Source organism: Oncorhynchus masou, chromosome 13, assembly GCF_036934945.1.
Source record: "Oncorhynchus masou masou isolate Uvic2021 chromosome 13, UVic_Omas_1.1, whole genome shotgun sequence".
Lineage (NCBI taxonomy): Eukaryota > Metazoa > Chordata > Actinopteri > Salmoniformes > Salmonidae > Oncorhynchus > Oncorhynchus masou.
Window position 1 is genome coordinate 44,579,916 of NC_088224.1, and position 16,958 is coordinate 44,596,873.

The 16,958-nt window shown below is 39.9% G+C and overlaps 1 long non-coding RNA gene across 2 annotated transcripts in view; it reads right to left on the minus strand.

Annotated features, from left to right (window-relative positions):
- Positions 1 to 787: 787 nt before the first annotated feature.
- LOC135552401 (uncharacterized) overlaps positions 788 to 16,958 on the minus strand; it is a 58,610-nt gene continuing 42,439 nt past the window's right edge. The window contains exons 3-4 of one of the 2 annotated variants that reach the window (XR_010457429.1): positions 1,503 to 1,576; positions 788 to 1,394 (exon numbers count right to left, since the gene is read on the minus strand). This is a non-coding gene — a long non-coding RNA (uncharacterized LOC135552401). Of the gene's footprint in view, positions 1,577 to 16,958 lie in introns of both variants that reach the window. The other variant, XR_010457428.1, reaches the window with a different exon arrangement.

The following is a 16,958-nucleotide window of genomic DNA, read 5'->3' on the forward strand; positions in this document are numbered from 1 at the left end:
TTTTTCATATAGCTTGTTCTATAGCTTGTTCTATAGCTTGTTCTATAACTTGTTCTTTAGCTTGTTCTATAGCTTGTTCTATAGCTTGTTCTATAACTTGTTCTATAGCTTGTTCTATAGCTTGTTTTATAGCTTGTTTTATAGCTTGTTCTATAGCTTGTTCTATAGCTTGTTTTATAGCTTGTTCTATAGCTTGTTTCATAGCTTGTTCTATAGCTTGTTCTATAGCTTGTTCTATAGCTTGTTTTATAGCTTGTTCTATAGCTTGTTTTATAGCTTGTTTTATAGCTTGTTCTGTAACTGGTTCTATAGCTTGTTCTATAACTTGTTTTATAGCTTGTTCTATAACTTGTTTTCCATCTTCTCTTTTAAATAGTGAGCCAACATGTTTTCACCACTTTTATTTCCATGCCTTATTTCCAAATACCTTATTTACATTATTTCCTGCTCTCTTTTCTCTATGCAGCAGACATGTGCACTCTTAGAAAAAAAGGTTCCTTATAGAACTAAAAAGTGTTCCATCGCTTTCTTCATATATGGAACCCCTAAAAGTTATAGAACCCTTTTATAGGGTTCTTTGATCAGGTTTTACTTCACTGAAACAAAATGGTTCCATAAAGAACCTTGCATGGTGCCATTTATGAATGATGTCTACTACTATTAAATAGTCATATTTTTTGCTAAGAATATAATTTAATAAACAATTCAATCATGGACAAAAGAATACCTGCATAGTATATAGAATTTATTGTCATTTTATGCAAACATAATTTGGAAATGTGCCAACGTCAACTCTGGCTGACATCTCTTTGTTTGAATGATGGCCCATGTCAACTCTGGCTGACTTCTTTACAATAAAATACAATACAACTTTGTCCATTAGTTACAGCAAACCAAAACAACATGCCTTCTGCTCTGTTTCTAAACCCCCAAACAGCAGACCTGACACATACAGTTGAGATGAGAACAGTTTGAAGCTGCAGTGCAGTGACCCTGAATGGAGCTGTTTTGGGGTTAAAGACCTTGCTCAACGGCCCAACGGTAGGTGAATGTTTTGAGGATATGAACCCTGCAGCCCTCCACTTGTCAGATTAATTCCGTTTGTTTTTTCCAGAACTCGGCCCAGGATTCAAACTGTCCACAGGTCCAACTCCTGCCACAGGTCCACCTCTTTAGCCGCTGGGCTATCTACCGCCAGTACAGTATGGGTTGTTGCCTGACTAGTTCCAGAAAATAATAAGACATTTGCAAAAACCTGAGTTAATCTGATAAAATGAAGACAAAATGCTATGCAGACAAATACGTACTATAATGTGGAAGAACAACTTCCATGCAGTTGTTCTCAGCAGCAGCCGAAAGAAAGATGCTTCTGATAGTTCTGGGTTAGTGCCAGACTGAGCAAAACATAGAAATAGTGTGTTAAAAGTAATGTAATGGTTAACTAGGCTATTGAATCACCAAGACTTACTATACATCATTCATAAGAAATAATGTATACATACCTCCTCTCAGTCAGCAACAGTCTTCTAATGGCTTCATGAAACATAGTCCCATCAATCGACTCCACATTGAAATACTGAAAAACAAGATGCAATTACCTCATTTCCAATGTCAGGCTGGGTCTGTAGCTCTATTTGGCATATCCTATAACTAAAAAAATATTTTAAGGAGTTAGCTTGCTAGCTTGTAAAGTGGCAAACTAAAGTAGCCTAACCTTTTCTGTTTAGCTAGCTAAATTAGCTAGCCAGCTTACAAACATGCTCAAATTCTAATAAAGGTTCAACTTTATTTATCTAGCCTTTAGTTTATCATATGACTTTGGCTTCATATATTTGAATTCAATAATCAACTTTGCTTACCTTAAAGAGATGGAGGGAGAAATAGTGAGAAAGTAAAACATAGGGAGAATATACTATGAAATGGTTATGAGCTCTGTCTGTCATCGACAAATCCTCCAAAACCTCGTGAGGCAATGTGCTTGACACTCTGCACTAACCAGACAAAGACCCATGATTTAAAAACTAATGCATAGCAGCAATCTAATAACCTGAGCTAATGAATGGGAGAATAAGTGATTGATGATTGAATATTCAAATCAACATTAGAGATACTATTTGACACTTCAGGCCATTGTAAGGTGTGGCACTGCCTCCCTCTGGCACTTTAAGGAAGTACACACCTTTGAGTTGATTATACCTATATTATATTACAGTGACCTTTACTGATGTCGTGACTTGACTTTAACATTCATCTGAAGACTGTTATTTATCTATTTAACTAATTATGTTTCATTTTTACCCGGTTAAATTAATCATGTGACAATTAATTTGTCAGGATACGGGGCACCACGAGAGCGGTTATCATCTCCTAAAATAAACTCTAAAAGGTCTTTACCAATCTCCAGTGGTGGAAAAGTACCCAACTGTCATACTTGAGTAAAAGTAAATATACCTTAATAGAAAATGACTAAAGTAAAAGTCACCCAGTAAAATCCTACTTGAGTAAAAGTCTAAAAGTATTTGGTTTAAAATATACTTAAGTATCAAAAAAATATATACAGTGGGGAAAAAAGTATTTAGTCAGACACCAATTGTGCGAGTTCTCCCACTTAAAAAGATGAGAGAGGCCTGTAATTTTCATCATAGGTACACTTCAAATATGACAGACAAAATGAGAAAACAAAATCCAGAAAATTACATTGTAGAATTTTTAATGAATTTATTTGCAAATTATGGTGGAAAATAAGTATTTGGTCAACAAAAAAAGTTTATCTCAATACGTTGTTATATACCCTTTGTTGGCAATGACAGAGGTCAAACATTTTCTGTAAGTCTTCACAAGGTTTTCACATGCTGTTGCTGGTATTTTGGCCCATTCCTCCATGCAGATCTCCTCTAGAGCAGTGATGTTTTGGGGCTGTTGCTGGGCAACACAGACTTTCAACTCCCCCCAAAGATTTTCTATGGTGTTGAGATCTGGAGACTGGCTAGGCCACTCCAGGACCTTGAAATGCTTCTTAACGAAGCCACTCCTTCGTTGCCCGTGCGGTGTGTTTGGGATCATTGTCATGCTGAAAGACCCAGCCACGTTTCATCTTCAATGCCCTTGCTGATGGAAGGAGGTTTTCACTCAAAATCTCACGATACATGGCCCCATTCATTCTTTCCTTTACACGGATCAGTCGTCCTGGTCCCTTTGCAGAAAAACAGCCCCAAAGCATGATGTTTCCACCCCCATGCTTCACAGTAGGTATGGTGTTCTTTGGATGCAACTCAGCATGCTTTGTCCTCCAAACACGACGAGTCGAGTTTTTATCAAAAAGTTATATTTTGGTTTCATCTGACCATATGACATTCTCCCAATCTTCTTCTGGATCATCCAAATGCTCTCTAGAAAACTTCAGACGGGCCTGGACATGTACTGGCTTAAGCAGGGGGACACGTCTGGCACTGCAGGTTTTGAGTCCCTGAAGGCGTAGTGTGTTACTGATGGAAGGCTTTGTTACTTTGGTCCCAGCTCTCTGCAGGTCATTCACTAGGTCCCCTGTGTGGTTCTGGGATTTTTGCTCACCGTTCTTGTGATAATTTTGACCCCACGGGGTGAGATCTTGCGTGGAGCCCCAGATCGAGGGAGATTATCAGTGGTCTTGTATGTCTTCCATTTCCTAATAATTGATTTCTTCAAACCAAGCTGCTTACCTATTGCAGATTCAGTCTTCCCAGCCTGGTGCAGGTCTACAATTTTGTATCTGTTGTCCTTTGACAGCTCTTTGGTCTTGGCCATAGTGGAGTTTGGAGAGTGACTGTTTGAGGTTGTGGACAGGTGTCTTTTATACTGATAAGAAGTTCAAACAGGTGCCATTAATACAGGTAACGAGTGGAAGACAGAGGAGCCTCTTAAAGAAGAAGTTACAGGTCTGTGAGAGCCAGAAATCTTGCTTGTTTGTAGGTGACCAAATAATTATTTTCCACCATAATTTGCAAATAAATTCATTAAAAATCATACAACGTGATTTTCTGGATTTGTTTTCTTCTCATTTTGTCTGTCATAGTTGAAGTGTACCTATGATGAAAATTACAGGCCTCTCTCATCTTTTTAAGTGGAAGAACTTGCACAATTGGTGGCTGACTAAATACTTTTTTGCCCCACTGTATATTCAAATTCCTTATATTAAGCAAACCAGATGGCACCATTTTCTTTATGGAAAGCCAGGGGCACACTCCAACACTCAGACATCATTTACAAAAAAAAGCATGTGTGTTTAGTGAGTCCGCCAGATTAGAGACAGTCGGGATGACCAGGGATGTTTGGTTGATAAGTGTGTGAATTTGACTATTTTCTTGTCCTGCTAAGCATTTAAAATGTAATGAGTACTTTTGGGTGTCAATGAAAATGTACGGAGTAAAAAGTACAATAGTTTCTTAAGGAATGTAGTGAAGTAAAGTAAAAGTAGTATATAAATATAAATAGTAAAGTAAAGTACAGATACCCCCCAAAAACTACTTAAGTAATACTTAAGTATTTTTTCTTAAGTACTTTACACCACTGCCTATTACATCTATAAACAGTCAACATATTAATTATAACCTCGTATCATACCATCATTCTGAACAGTCATAACCTTGCATCTGCAAAAACCCAAGCCTTACTTATGATTCAGTACTACACAAACTGGTTTAATTATTTATTTACTAGCTAATTAAATGGGAACACAGGATAAACATACACACTCTGCACCGGTTATTGACTGGAGACTTAATACGCTGAAAACAGGTCCCTAGCGGAATGACAACAACATGGCCGCTTGTTAACCTGTCTGGGAACGGGCGGAACCCCTCTCCAACAACCAGTGAAATTGCAGGGTGCAAAATTCAAACAGAAATCTCATAAATCAATTTTCTCAAACATGCAAGTATTAGGCACCATTTTAAAGATACAATTCTCGTTAATCCTGATTTCAAAAAGGCTTTACAGCGAAAGCTCCACAAACAATTATGTCAGGTCACCACCAAGTCACAGAAAAATACAGCCATTTTTCCAGCCAAAGACAGGAGTCAAGCAGAAATATAGATAAAATGAATCACTAACCTTTGATGATCTCCATCAGATGACACTCATAGGACTTCTTGTTACACAATACGTGTATGTTTTGTTCGATAAAGTGCATATTTAAAAATTCTCATTTTACATTAGCGTGTTATGTTCAGTAGTTCCACAACATGCGGTGATTTTGCAGAGAGCCACATCAATTCACAGAAATATTCATCATAAACATTGATGATAGATACAACTATTATACATGGAACTTCAAATAAACTTCTCCTTAATGCAACCGTTGTGTCAGATTTTTTAAAAACTTTACGGAAAAAGTATTCCATGCAATAATCTGAGTACGGCGCTCAGAGCCCAAAACAGCCAATGAAATATCAGCAATGTTGTGTCGTCAACATTAGTCAGAAATAGCATTATTAATATTCACTTACCTTTGATAATCTTCATCAGAATGCACTCCCAGGAATCCCAGTTCCACAATAAATGTTTGATTTGTTCGATAAAGTTAATCATTTATGTCCATATACCTCCTTATGTTAGGGCGTTTGGTAATCAAATCCAAATGCGCGTGCAAGTCCAGCAGAAAGGTCAGACGAAAAGTCCAAACAGTTATATTACTGGTTGTAGAAACATATCAAATGAAGTATAGAATCAATCTTTAGGATGTTTTTAACATAAATCTTCAATAATGTCCCAACCGGAGAATTCCTTTGTCTGTAGAAAAGCAAAGGAACGCGAGGTAACTTTAACATGAACGCGCGTCGTGAGCTCGTGGCTGCTGGCAGACCTCTGACTCATTCCCCTTTCATTCAGCCCCCTTCACAGTAGAAGCCTGAAACAACGTTCTAAAGACTATTGACATCTAGTGGAAGCCTTAGGAAGTGCAAGATGACCAATATCCCACTGTAGCTTCAATAGGGGCTGAGTTGAAAAACGACCAACCTCAGATTTACCACTTCCTGGTTGGATTTTTCTCTCTGGTTTTTGCCTGCCATATGAGTTTTGTTACACTCACAGACATCATTCAAACAGTTTTAGAAACTTCAGAGTGGTTTCTATCCAATACTATGAATAATATACATATATTAGCATATGGGACTGAGTAGCAGGCAGTTTACTCTGGGCACACATTTCATCCAAAAGTGAAAATGCTGCCCCTTATCCCAATGAAGTTAAAGAAGAGATGGAGAGGGAGAGAGACACTTAACATTGGTATATTCAGAAACTACTTTCACCTATAGTAACCATGCATTTTGCACACAAACCGCCACACACTTTGAGTAAGAAATCATGAATGTATTTACGTGAAATGCCTGAGTTCGCCGGCGATCTCTTGGTGAACATGGCAGCCTTTGAAAGGGGGTTGGGCCTTTTTGCGACACGCTTGTCTCTGATTGTCCGGAATGGTTCCAACAACTCTTCTACTGTTGTACTTCTTTGTAGTTGTCTGGTATTTGGTGACTTGTCGTGTAGTCTTGAAGAGAACAACAGCGTTGATTTTCCTTCCATTTGCTCTTGAAGATGCTTCTTTGAAGATAGGCTAGCCAGCCATATCGACGTTTCCCCAGTTCGGTGATGAGAGTAGCGTAATAAGATGGTTTGAGCAGAGTAACAAGATGGTCCTACTTAAATTCACTTTCTAAGATACTTTACTTAGGACAGGAAATCAGCCGTACCAGTGATTGTCCACCTCGTGTTGAGATTCAGAGTTCAAACCATTTTAAAAGTGCAGCTGCTGATTCACGCTTTTTCTGGTCTAATGTGTTTTTTCATTTATACCTTTTGCCCCTCACTCTGGGGCGGTGACTACTCACTGTATATAAAACAATTATCTCTTATAGCTTATCAAATCACACCCCTCTCTTAACCTGTTCAAATCAAATCAAATCAAATTTTATTTGTCGGGGGCAGTACTTTGATGTTTGGATAAAAAACATACCCAAATGAAACTGCCTATTTCTCAGGCCCAGAAGCTAGAATATGCATATAATTGTCGGATTATGATAGAAAACACTCTAAAGTTTCCAAAACTGTCAACATATTGTCTGTGCGTATAACAGAACTGATATTGCAGGCAAAAACCTGAGGAAAATCCAACAAGGAAGTGCCTCTTATTTTGAAAACTCCCTGTTCCATTGCATGCCTTCCCTCCATTTAAAGGGATATCAACCAGATTCCTTTCCCTATGGCTTCCACATGGTGTGAACAGTCTTTAGACATAGTTTCAGCCTTTTATTCTGAAAAATGAGTGAGAATGATCACATCGCATCAGTGGATGGAGCAGACATTTTCTCTCTCTCGCCTATTGAAAAAGCTACGGTCCGGTTGAAATATTATTTATTATTTATTGTAAAAACAACCTCAGGATTGATAATAAAAAACGTTTGACATGGTTCTACGAACATTTTCGTCTGCCCTGTCGTGACCGCTCGAGCCTATAGATTACTGAACAAAACGTGCCAACCAAATGTAGGTTTTTGGATATAAAAATAATCTTTATCGAACAAAAGGAACATTTATTGTGTAACTGGGAGTCTCGTGCAAAAATGCGAAGATCATCAAAGCGATTCATTTTATTGCTTTTCTGACTTTCGTGACCAATCTACTTTGCTGCTAGCTGTTTGTAATGTTTTGTCTGCTGAGAGAGATGTCCTCACAAACGCTTGGTTTGCTTTTGCTGTAGATCTTTTTTGAAATCCGACACGCCAGGTGGATTAACAACAAGCTAAGCTGTGTTTTGCTATATTGCACTTGTGATTCCAAGAAAATTAAATATTTTTTGTAATTGAATTTGAAGTTGGCGCTCTGCAATTCAGCGGATGTTGACAAAAATGATCCCGCTAACGGGATGGGTGCGCCAAGAAGTCTCTTAACAAAACACTTTCATAATTTTCATATTACATGCACAACACATAGTATGGAAACGTCATATATGTAGTGGGTATGCTTTCCAAGTTACAGTATTTCATTTATAACATTTTTATTGACATCACAAAATAACAAACAAAATGATATTAGTGTTTAATAGATCGCCTCTGACCATTCCCCACGTTCTATATTGTTCCAATAGATGCTTTTGAACGTGTTAGAGTTTCAATGGGAAAAAGGTCTGTTGAGACAAAGCACATTCCTTTAGTGCATTTGGAGAGGGAGAGCCTGCATTTTCTCCCTTGATTTACAACAGGATGTGAGTTGTTAATCCACACTAGTTCTTTCCTCCCCCCTACGGGTAAGAGGGGGTCTGATTGAAGTTATTCCTTCCAAACCTGATTCGACCTATTTAGATTCTCGTGGACAGTCATGACACTGAGTGTACCAATTCATATGATACCTATGATACGATTAGTGGGACTCGGGGGGTTGGGAAGTGAGCATTAAGACACATTTCCGTTCTCTGCAAGTTAATGGACAATAAAGTGTTCTTCTTCTACTGATCTCAAAACATCACATTTACATGAGCTGCAATAGTGCATCAAGAACACAAGTAAGAGATAAATGGATGAGAGGACGGATGGTATTATTACAAGAGCGAGGTGGGAGACACAATCACACATTTCTGAGAACAGTGGAATAAATTGTGCACGCTGATCTATGTGCCATTGACGTAATTGTGAGAAAAGGAAACCTCTTGACTATTTATCAGCTTAAATCAATAGGAGACACAGCTCCTTCACAGAACATTCATTTACTGGCTTGTAAGTCCTGTGAGTTAAGGGAGGAAATCTAATGTTACAAAAACTGGTGTTAAAGATAAACCAGTTGAGCACAATGAAATCATTGGCGTTGTTGCTGTATATCATCAGCGGTGCCTTGTCTTTCCCTATCCACTGCCTGAAAGTATTACATAACAGCAGCTATGGTGCCCTGACAAAACACCATTCTCTCCCTCCTTCGACAATGTAGAGGAGGCTCTTGCTTGCTACAGACACTATGGAGACTATTGATCTCTATAAGGAGACGTGGCCCTGAAGCTAGCTGCTGGGGAGGGAGGTGGTTGTCATGGTTACCTGATGCAACAGCAGAGTGCCGGACCATCTGCTACGTAAAGGAGAAACCGGTGCCTCGCAGGGGCCCGTTTGCTGCAATTACAGAAAATTCCATCCAGTCAGCAAGCCTACAGAGGTGTGTGTGTCCACTCATCCTGCACCCTTGAGCCACCACTACGATGGAGGTAGACACTTTTTTGCTGACCAACCAACACATCAGTGACAGGTAAACCAGCACATTCACACATCTGCACACACATGGTCAGCATTCAGGGAAAGCATACTTCTGTTGACCAAACTCTTCCTAATTCATCATCTAAACCTCTCACATTTTGACTTTACTATTTCTCTCAAGCACTGGCACACATGGACACAAATGCACTTGCAAACATGGTCCAAAATGTGGTTGAAACATCATGGTTCTCAGACCATGCAGTAATTGTGTTACATGTCAGAGCTTCCTCCAATCTTCATGAAGTCAACTTCTCAGTATGAAGGATTTACTCACTTTGCTCCAACTCACTGTGCACTGCTACAGGAGCACAGAGGCCAAAAAGTAGCCGGTGAATTGAGGCTTCTTGGATTTCTGTTCTGTCTGCAAACGTCTTTCTTTTCTTAAAGCATCAGCACATAGTGAGACTGAGTGGACCGGACACTTGGAGACAAGAATCAGACTGGGCACATGTTCCATCCCCATGGGGACCATTACCAGGGGCAACAAAGCAACAGCTTAGGACATGTCTGGGCATCACCAAGGGCCTGACTGTGCAGTTTGGTTTGGGATACTTCTCAAATTAGATACATCTCCCTATTTCCTATGTAGTATGGGCCCTGGTCTTAAGTAGTGATATTACTTTTGTACTCATTTCTATGAGCTCTTGTCAAAAGTATTGAACAATAAAGGGAATAGGATGCCATTTGGGAAGCAGCCTTAAAGTGTGTAACTGGTCAGGCTGCCATACTGCATAGGCTAGCTACTGCTATACTTTTCTTAAAAGAGCCACAAAAAGCAATTAAGAGTCAAATGCAGTTTAAATATCTCAGTGACCCAATTAAAATTGAGGCCCTGCAGATATCTGCTGGTTTCTAACGTGCTCAAATTAAGATCGTTAGTTAGACGGTGCCACAGCCCTGCATATATCCCTGATGTCCCAAATAGCACCGTATTCCCTACATAGAGCACGACTTTTGACCAAAGTCCTATGGGCCCTGGTCAAAAGTAGTGCACTATATAGGGAATAGGGTGCCATTTGGGATGTAAACCCTGACTGACTGACTACCAGTGAAAGCATCCACCTCTTTAGTTTCTTCCTTGAGGCAGTGAGCTTTGGTTGGCCAATAGAAAATAAATGTGTATTTGGAGTTATTATCGCTCTCTAATTTACCGTAATGAAACCATGAGCCAGCGCGGGCGGAATGAGCCTTTTTAATTTGTGCGTCGGACACAGGGCTGCATATTAAGGACCTAATTTGCATAAATCATGTCACTCCACTCGGGATTCCAATTAAACCCTTGATTAATTGCTCGGCTGACCCGTTAAATAGAATCCTTTAAGTGGTTCAACAGGGGCTCTAACAGCGCTAGTGTTGACTCACACACACACACGTAAGTAAACTCACACACTCTCCCTTTTTGCTGGGTAATCGGCAATGTGATTCATCGTTGGGACTTGCGGCCACTCATTTTGAAATGTATATGTCCTCCTCGACCGGATGCTGCTGTCTGGAGTGCCAGTGAACACTCACTATGTGCAAACCCAATTGATGGCATCCCTCTAAGGAATAATGACGTCTAATTAATTATGATGCCCATCAGTTCAGAAGTGGAGAACTTTCAAACGAGTTATCCATAAAAAAAATATTTTTTCATTATTTTTTTTTATTTTTTTTTTATGTATTTCCTGTTTGTTATAGGTGGCATTTGATTGGCATGGTTGGCATTTGGAACATATGGAGCAATACTAAAGAAGTAATTAAAATGTAGCAAAAGTGACACACAGTCAGACTTATAGGGGCAAGAAAAAGTATGTGAACCCTTCGGAAATAACTGGATTCCTGCATAAATTGGTCATAACATTTGATCTGATCTTCATCTAGGTCACAACAATAGACAAACACAGTCTGATTTAAACTAATAACACACAAACAATTATACATTTTCATGTCTTTATTGAACACACTGTGTAAACATTCACAGTGCAGGGTGAACAAAGTATTTGAACCCTTGGATTTAATAACTGGTTGACCCTCCATTGGCAGCAAAACCAAACGTTTTCTGTAGTTGCGGATCAGACCTGTACAATGTTCATCAGGAATTTTGGACCTTTCCTCTTTACAAAACTGTTTCAGTTCAGCAATATTCTTGGGATGTCTGGTGTGAACCGCTCTCTTGAGGTCATGCCACAGCATCTCAATCGGGCTGAGGTCAGGACTCTGACTGGGCCACTCCAGAAGGTGCATTATCTTCTGTTGAAGCCATTCTGTTGTCGATTTACTTCTGTGTTTTGGGTCGTTGTTCTGTTGCGTCACACAACTTCTGTTGAGCTTCAATTGGCGGACAGATAGCCTAACATTCTCCTGCAAAATGTCTTGATAAATTTGGGAATTGATTTTTCTGTCGATGATAGCAAGCTGTCCAGGCCCTGAGGCAGCAAAGCAGCCCCAAACCATGATGCTCCCTCCACCATACTTTACAGTTGGGATGAGGTTTTGATGTTGGTGTGCTGTGCCTTTTTTTCTCCACACATAGTGTTGAGAAACAACTAAACTGTAGTTTCATCTGTCCACAGAATATTTTGACAGTAGCGCTGTGGAACATCCAGGTGCACTTTTGCGAACTTCAGACGTGCAGGAATGTTTTTTTAGACAGCAGTGGCTTCTTCCCTGGTGTCCTCCCATGAACACCATTCTTGATTATCGTAGACTCGTCAACAGAGATGTTAGCATGTTCCAGAAATTTCTGTAAGTCTTTAGCTGACACTCTAGGATTCTTCTTAACCTTATTGAGCATTCTGCGCTGTGCTCTTGCAGTCATATTCGCAGGACAGTCACTCCTAGGGAGAGTAGCAACAGTGCTAAACTTTCTTCATTTATAGACAATTTGTCTTGCCGTGGACTGATGAACATCAAGGCTTTGAGAGATACTTTTTGTCATCCTTTCCAGCTTTATGCAAGTCAACAATTCTTAATCTTAGGTCTTCTGAGATCTCTTTTGTTCAAGGCATGGTTCACATCAGGCAATGCTTCTTGTGAATAGCAAACTCAAATTTTGTGAGTGTTTCTTATAGGGCAAGGCAGCTCAATCTCGTTGATTGGACTCCAGGTTAGCTGACTTCTGACTACAATGAGCTTTTGGAGAAGTCATTAGCCTAGGGGTTCACATACTTTTTCAAACCTACACTGTGAATGTTTAAATGATGTATTCAATTTAGACAAGAAAAATACAATAATTTGTGTTAATTGTTTAAGCACACTATATTTGTCTATGGTTGTGACTTCGATGAAGATCAGTTCAAATTGGATGACCAATTTATGCAGAAATCCAGGGAATTCAAAAGGGTTCGCATACTTTTTCTTGCCACTGTATATTATAATGCACATTGAAATAATTAGGCTAGTCAAAATCAGACCATCAAAATCCAATCATGGGTCTGCTCCAGCCAAAGAACCCCCTTGCAGCCTGTGGTAGAGACGTAAATACCAATAAGAAGACTGCCTCAATCATATAAGGCTTCTAATGCTGGGGTAGCTAAGAACATAACCTCAGATGCAGGTGGTGTTAACTGACCAGCAGCCACTGATCTGAACCTCAGCCTTCGCGACCGTCACACACATACAGTGCATTCGGGAAAGTATTCAGACCCCGTAACTGTTGACGTTTTGTTTTATTCTAAAATGGATCAAATAGTTGTTTTTCCCTCAATCTTCACACAATACTACCATGATGAAAAAGCAAAAACAGGTTTTTAGATTTTTCTTCTAATTTATAAAAACAAAAATGGAATATTACATTTACTCAGTATGTTTTTGGTGTGTGTTGAAGCACCTTTGGAAGTGATTACAGCCTCAATTCTTATGATATGATGCTACAAGCTTGGCACACCTGTATTTGGGGAGTTTCTCCCACTCATCTCTGCAGATCCTCTCAAGCTCTGTTGGACGGGTAGCGTAGTTGTACAGCTATTTTCAGTTCTCTCCAGAGATGTTTGATCGGGTTCATGTCCTGGCTCTGGCTGGGCCAATTCAGGACATTCAGAGACTTGTCCCGAAGCCACTCCTGCATTGTCTTGGCTGTGTGATTAGGGTCGTTGTTCTGTTGGAAGGTTAACCTTTGCCCCAGTCTGAGGTCCTGGGCGCTCTGGAGCAGGTTTTTATCAAGGATCTCTTTGTACATTGCATCGTTCATCTTTCCCTTGATCCTGACTAGTCTCCCAGTCAGACCAGAGAATCTTGTTTCTCATGGTCTGAGAGACCTTTAAGTGCCTTTTGGCAAACTACAAGCAGGCTGTAATGCCTTTTCCTGAGGAGTGGATCTGTCTGGCCACTCTACCATAAAGGCCTGATTAGTGGAGTGCTGCAGAGATGGTTGTCCTTCTGGAGGGTTCTCCAATCTCCACAGAGGAACTCTGGAGCTTTGTCAGAGTGACCAGTGGGTTCTTGGTCACCTCCCTGACCAAGGCCCTTCTCCCCTGATTGCTCAGTTAGGCATTGCAGCCAGCTCTAGGAAGAGTCTTGGTGGTTCCAAACTTCCTCCATTTTAGAATGATGGAGGCCATTGTGTTCTTGGGGACCATCAATGCTGCAGACATGTTTTGGTACCCCCTTCCCCAGTGTGTCGCGACACAATCCTGTCTCGGAGCTCTACGGTCAATTCCTTTTACCTCATGGCTTGGTTGTTGCACTGACATGCACTGTCAGCTGTGGGACCTTACAGTTGAAGTCAGAAGTTTACAAACACTTAAGTTGGAGTCATTAAAACTCTTTTTCAACCACTCCACAAATTTCTTGTTAACAAACTATAGTTTTGGCAAGTCAGTTAGGACATCTACTTGTGCATAACACAAGTAATTGTTCCAACAATTGAATATAGACAGATTATTTCACTTATAATTCACTGTATCACAATCCTAGTGGGTCAGAAGTCACATACACTAAGTTGACTGTGCCTTTAAACAGCTTGGAAAATTCCAGAAAATTATGTCATGGCTTTAGAAGCTTCTGAAAGGCTAATTGACATAATTTCAGTCAATGGGATGTATACCTGTGGATGTATTTCAAGGCCTAGCTTCAAACTCGCTTGACATCATGGAAAAATCAAAAGAAATCAGCCAAGACCTCAGACAAAAAACTGTAGACCTCCACTAGTCTGGTTCATCCTTGGGAGCAATTTCCAAACACCTGAAGGTACCACATTAATCTGTACAAACAATACTACACATGAATAAACACCATGGGACCACGCAGCTGTCATACTGCTCAGGAAGGAGACGTGTTCTGTCTCCTACAGATGAACGTACTTTGGTGCGAAAAGTGCAAATCAATCCCAGAACAACATATGCTTGAAGAAACAGGTACAAAAGTATCTATATCCACAGTAAAATGAGTTCTATATCGACATAACCTGAAAGACCTCTCAGCAAGGAAGAATCCACTGCTCCAAAACCGACATAAAAAAGCCAGACTAAGGTTTGCAACTGCACATGGGGACAAAGATTATACTTTTTGGAGAAATCTCCTCCAGTCTGATGGAACAAAAATAGAACTGTTTGGCCATAATGACCATTGTTATGTTTGGAAGAAAAAGGGGGAGGCTTACAAGCCAAAGAACACCATCCCAACCATGAAGCATGGGGGTGGCACAATCATGTTGTGGGGGTGTATTGCTGCAGGAGGGACTGGTGAACTTCACAAAATAGATGGCATCACGAGGGGGGAAAATTATGTGGATATATTGAAGAAACAGTTGTGGAAAAATGGCTTAAGGATAACAAAGTCAAGGTATTAGAGTGGCCATCACAAAGCCCTGACCTCAATCCAATCCTAGAAAATATGTGGGCAGAACTGAAAAAATGTGTGCGAGCACGTAGGAGGCCTACAAACCTGACTCAGTTACACCAGCTCTGTCAGGAGGAATGGGCCAAAATTCACGCAACTTATTGGGGGCAGCTTGTGGATGGAAACCCGAAACGTTTGAAAAAAGTTCAACAATTGAAAGGCAATGCTAGCAAATACTAATTGAGTGTATGTCAACTTCTGACCCACTGGGAATGTGATGAAAGAAATAAAAGCTGAAATAAATCATTCTCTCTACTATTATTCTGACATTTCACATTCTTAAATTAAAGTGATGATCCTAACTGAACTAAGACAGGGAATTTTTACTAGGATTAAATGTCAAGAATTGTGAAAAACTGAGTTCAAATGTACTTGGCTATGGTGCATGTAAACTTCCGACTTCAACTATACAGCCATGTCCAAAAATATTGAGAATAACTGTCACACCCATGCAGTAGCTATCACGGAGGATCCTTGATATCAAATATTGCACCATTACAAGCAAATACTTTTGTCTTTATACATTTTTTTCATTCAATGAATCAGGGTTCAAAAGCTAGGCTACCTCAAAGCAAAATATCTATCAAGACATGTTTATCTATAAGGCTCAAATATAATACACATTTTTCATGAGAGATATATGCACAACAAGTTATTTGTCATTTAGGCTATTCTTAGATTTTTTTTTTTCATTGGCACAGTTACATGGCTACTGTTTAGTAGAGGGGAATCCCAGCTTTACAACTGTGCAGTTATTTAGGCTTTACAGTGCTGGTGGAAAGGCGACAACGACATAAATGCTTAGTTAGCTACAGTTACCTAGCAAGTTAACCGCTATACGTTATGTTTTGAATTGGCCGTCTGGTCGGTTGCCTGTCATTATTTTATACCTGCTGTTAAATGTCCTGCTCTCTCTCTTTGGGCAACGGCCCGCTCCCAATGGCAGACACCCAGCACACACAGACATGCACTGAAGGGTCATTCCTATCATTGCTGATATGTAGATTTTTAAGTGATTCAAATTTAAAAGTGTGCTCTTAATGAATTACATTTTTAAAAAGTATGACCTTTACAAACCCTCATTTGACAACTTGGAACAGCGCCTCATGCGCATTCAAACAGGCGCATTTTCAATCTGCCCATTCTCGAACAGCCTACTGTCACACCCATATTCACAGACGAGCAGCAAATACATTTGAACAATGCGGAATCAAGAAATACATGCCCACTCCCCATTGCTATTCATTGTAGATCCCGCCTTCATTCCTATTTTTGAATCAACCTTTTTTTGCCGTAATGTGTGAATCTGGGCCGGCAATAGGCTACTTTGTCACAGTTTCTAAACCCGGAGGCGCAACATTGCCAGGCTTCCGGAAAGGCTGGCAAAACAGACCAAGCAGAGCAGGCCGGGGCTTGGGGTTTGAGAAGTCAATAAGAGAAGTGAAAAATTATTGTTTAGTTGTTCATTTTCTCAAAATCTAAAGGCACAACCTAGATTGGACCGAATGTCTTAAGTAGTTGAACATGTTATTTCTCCAACCTCGTAAAAGTGAAAAACTGTCACGTTTTCATTTTTGTCAAAAACAACTTTATATCAAAGGAGTGGTTTTGATTTGATAGCTAATGCGCAGTTCGCCGCGAGACGACCGTTAACACGGAACCCAAACTGGCTGCGCGAGCGCCATCGTGCACACATTAATTTTGTGCCCCCACACCAATCTCGACACACAGGTTAAAATATCAAAACAAACTTTGAACCAATGACATTAATTTGGGGACAGGTCGAAAAGCATTAAACATGTATGGCAATTTAGCTAGTTAGCTTGCACTTGCTAGCTAATTTGACCTGGGATATAAACATGGAGT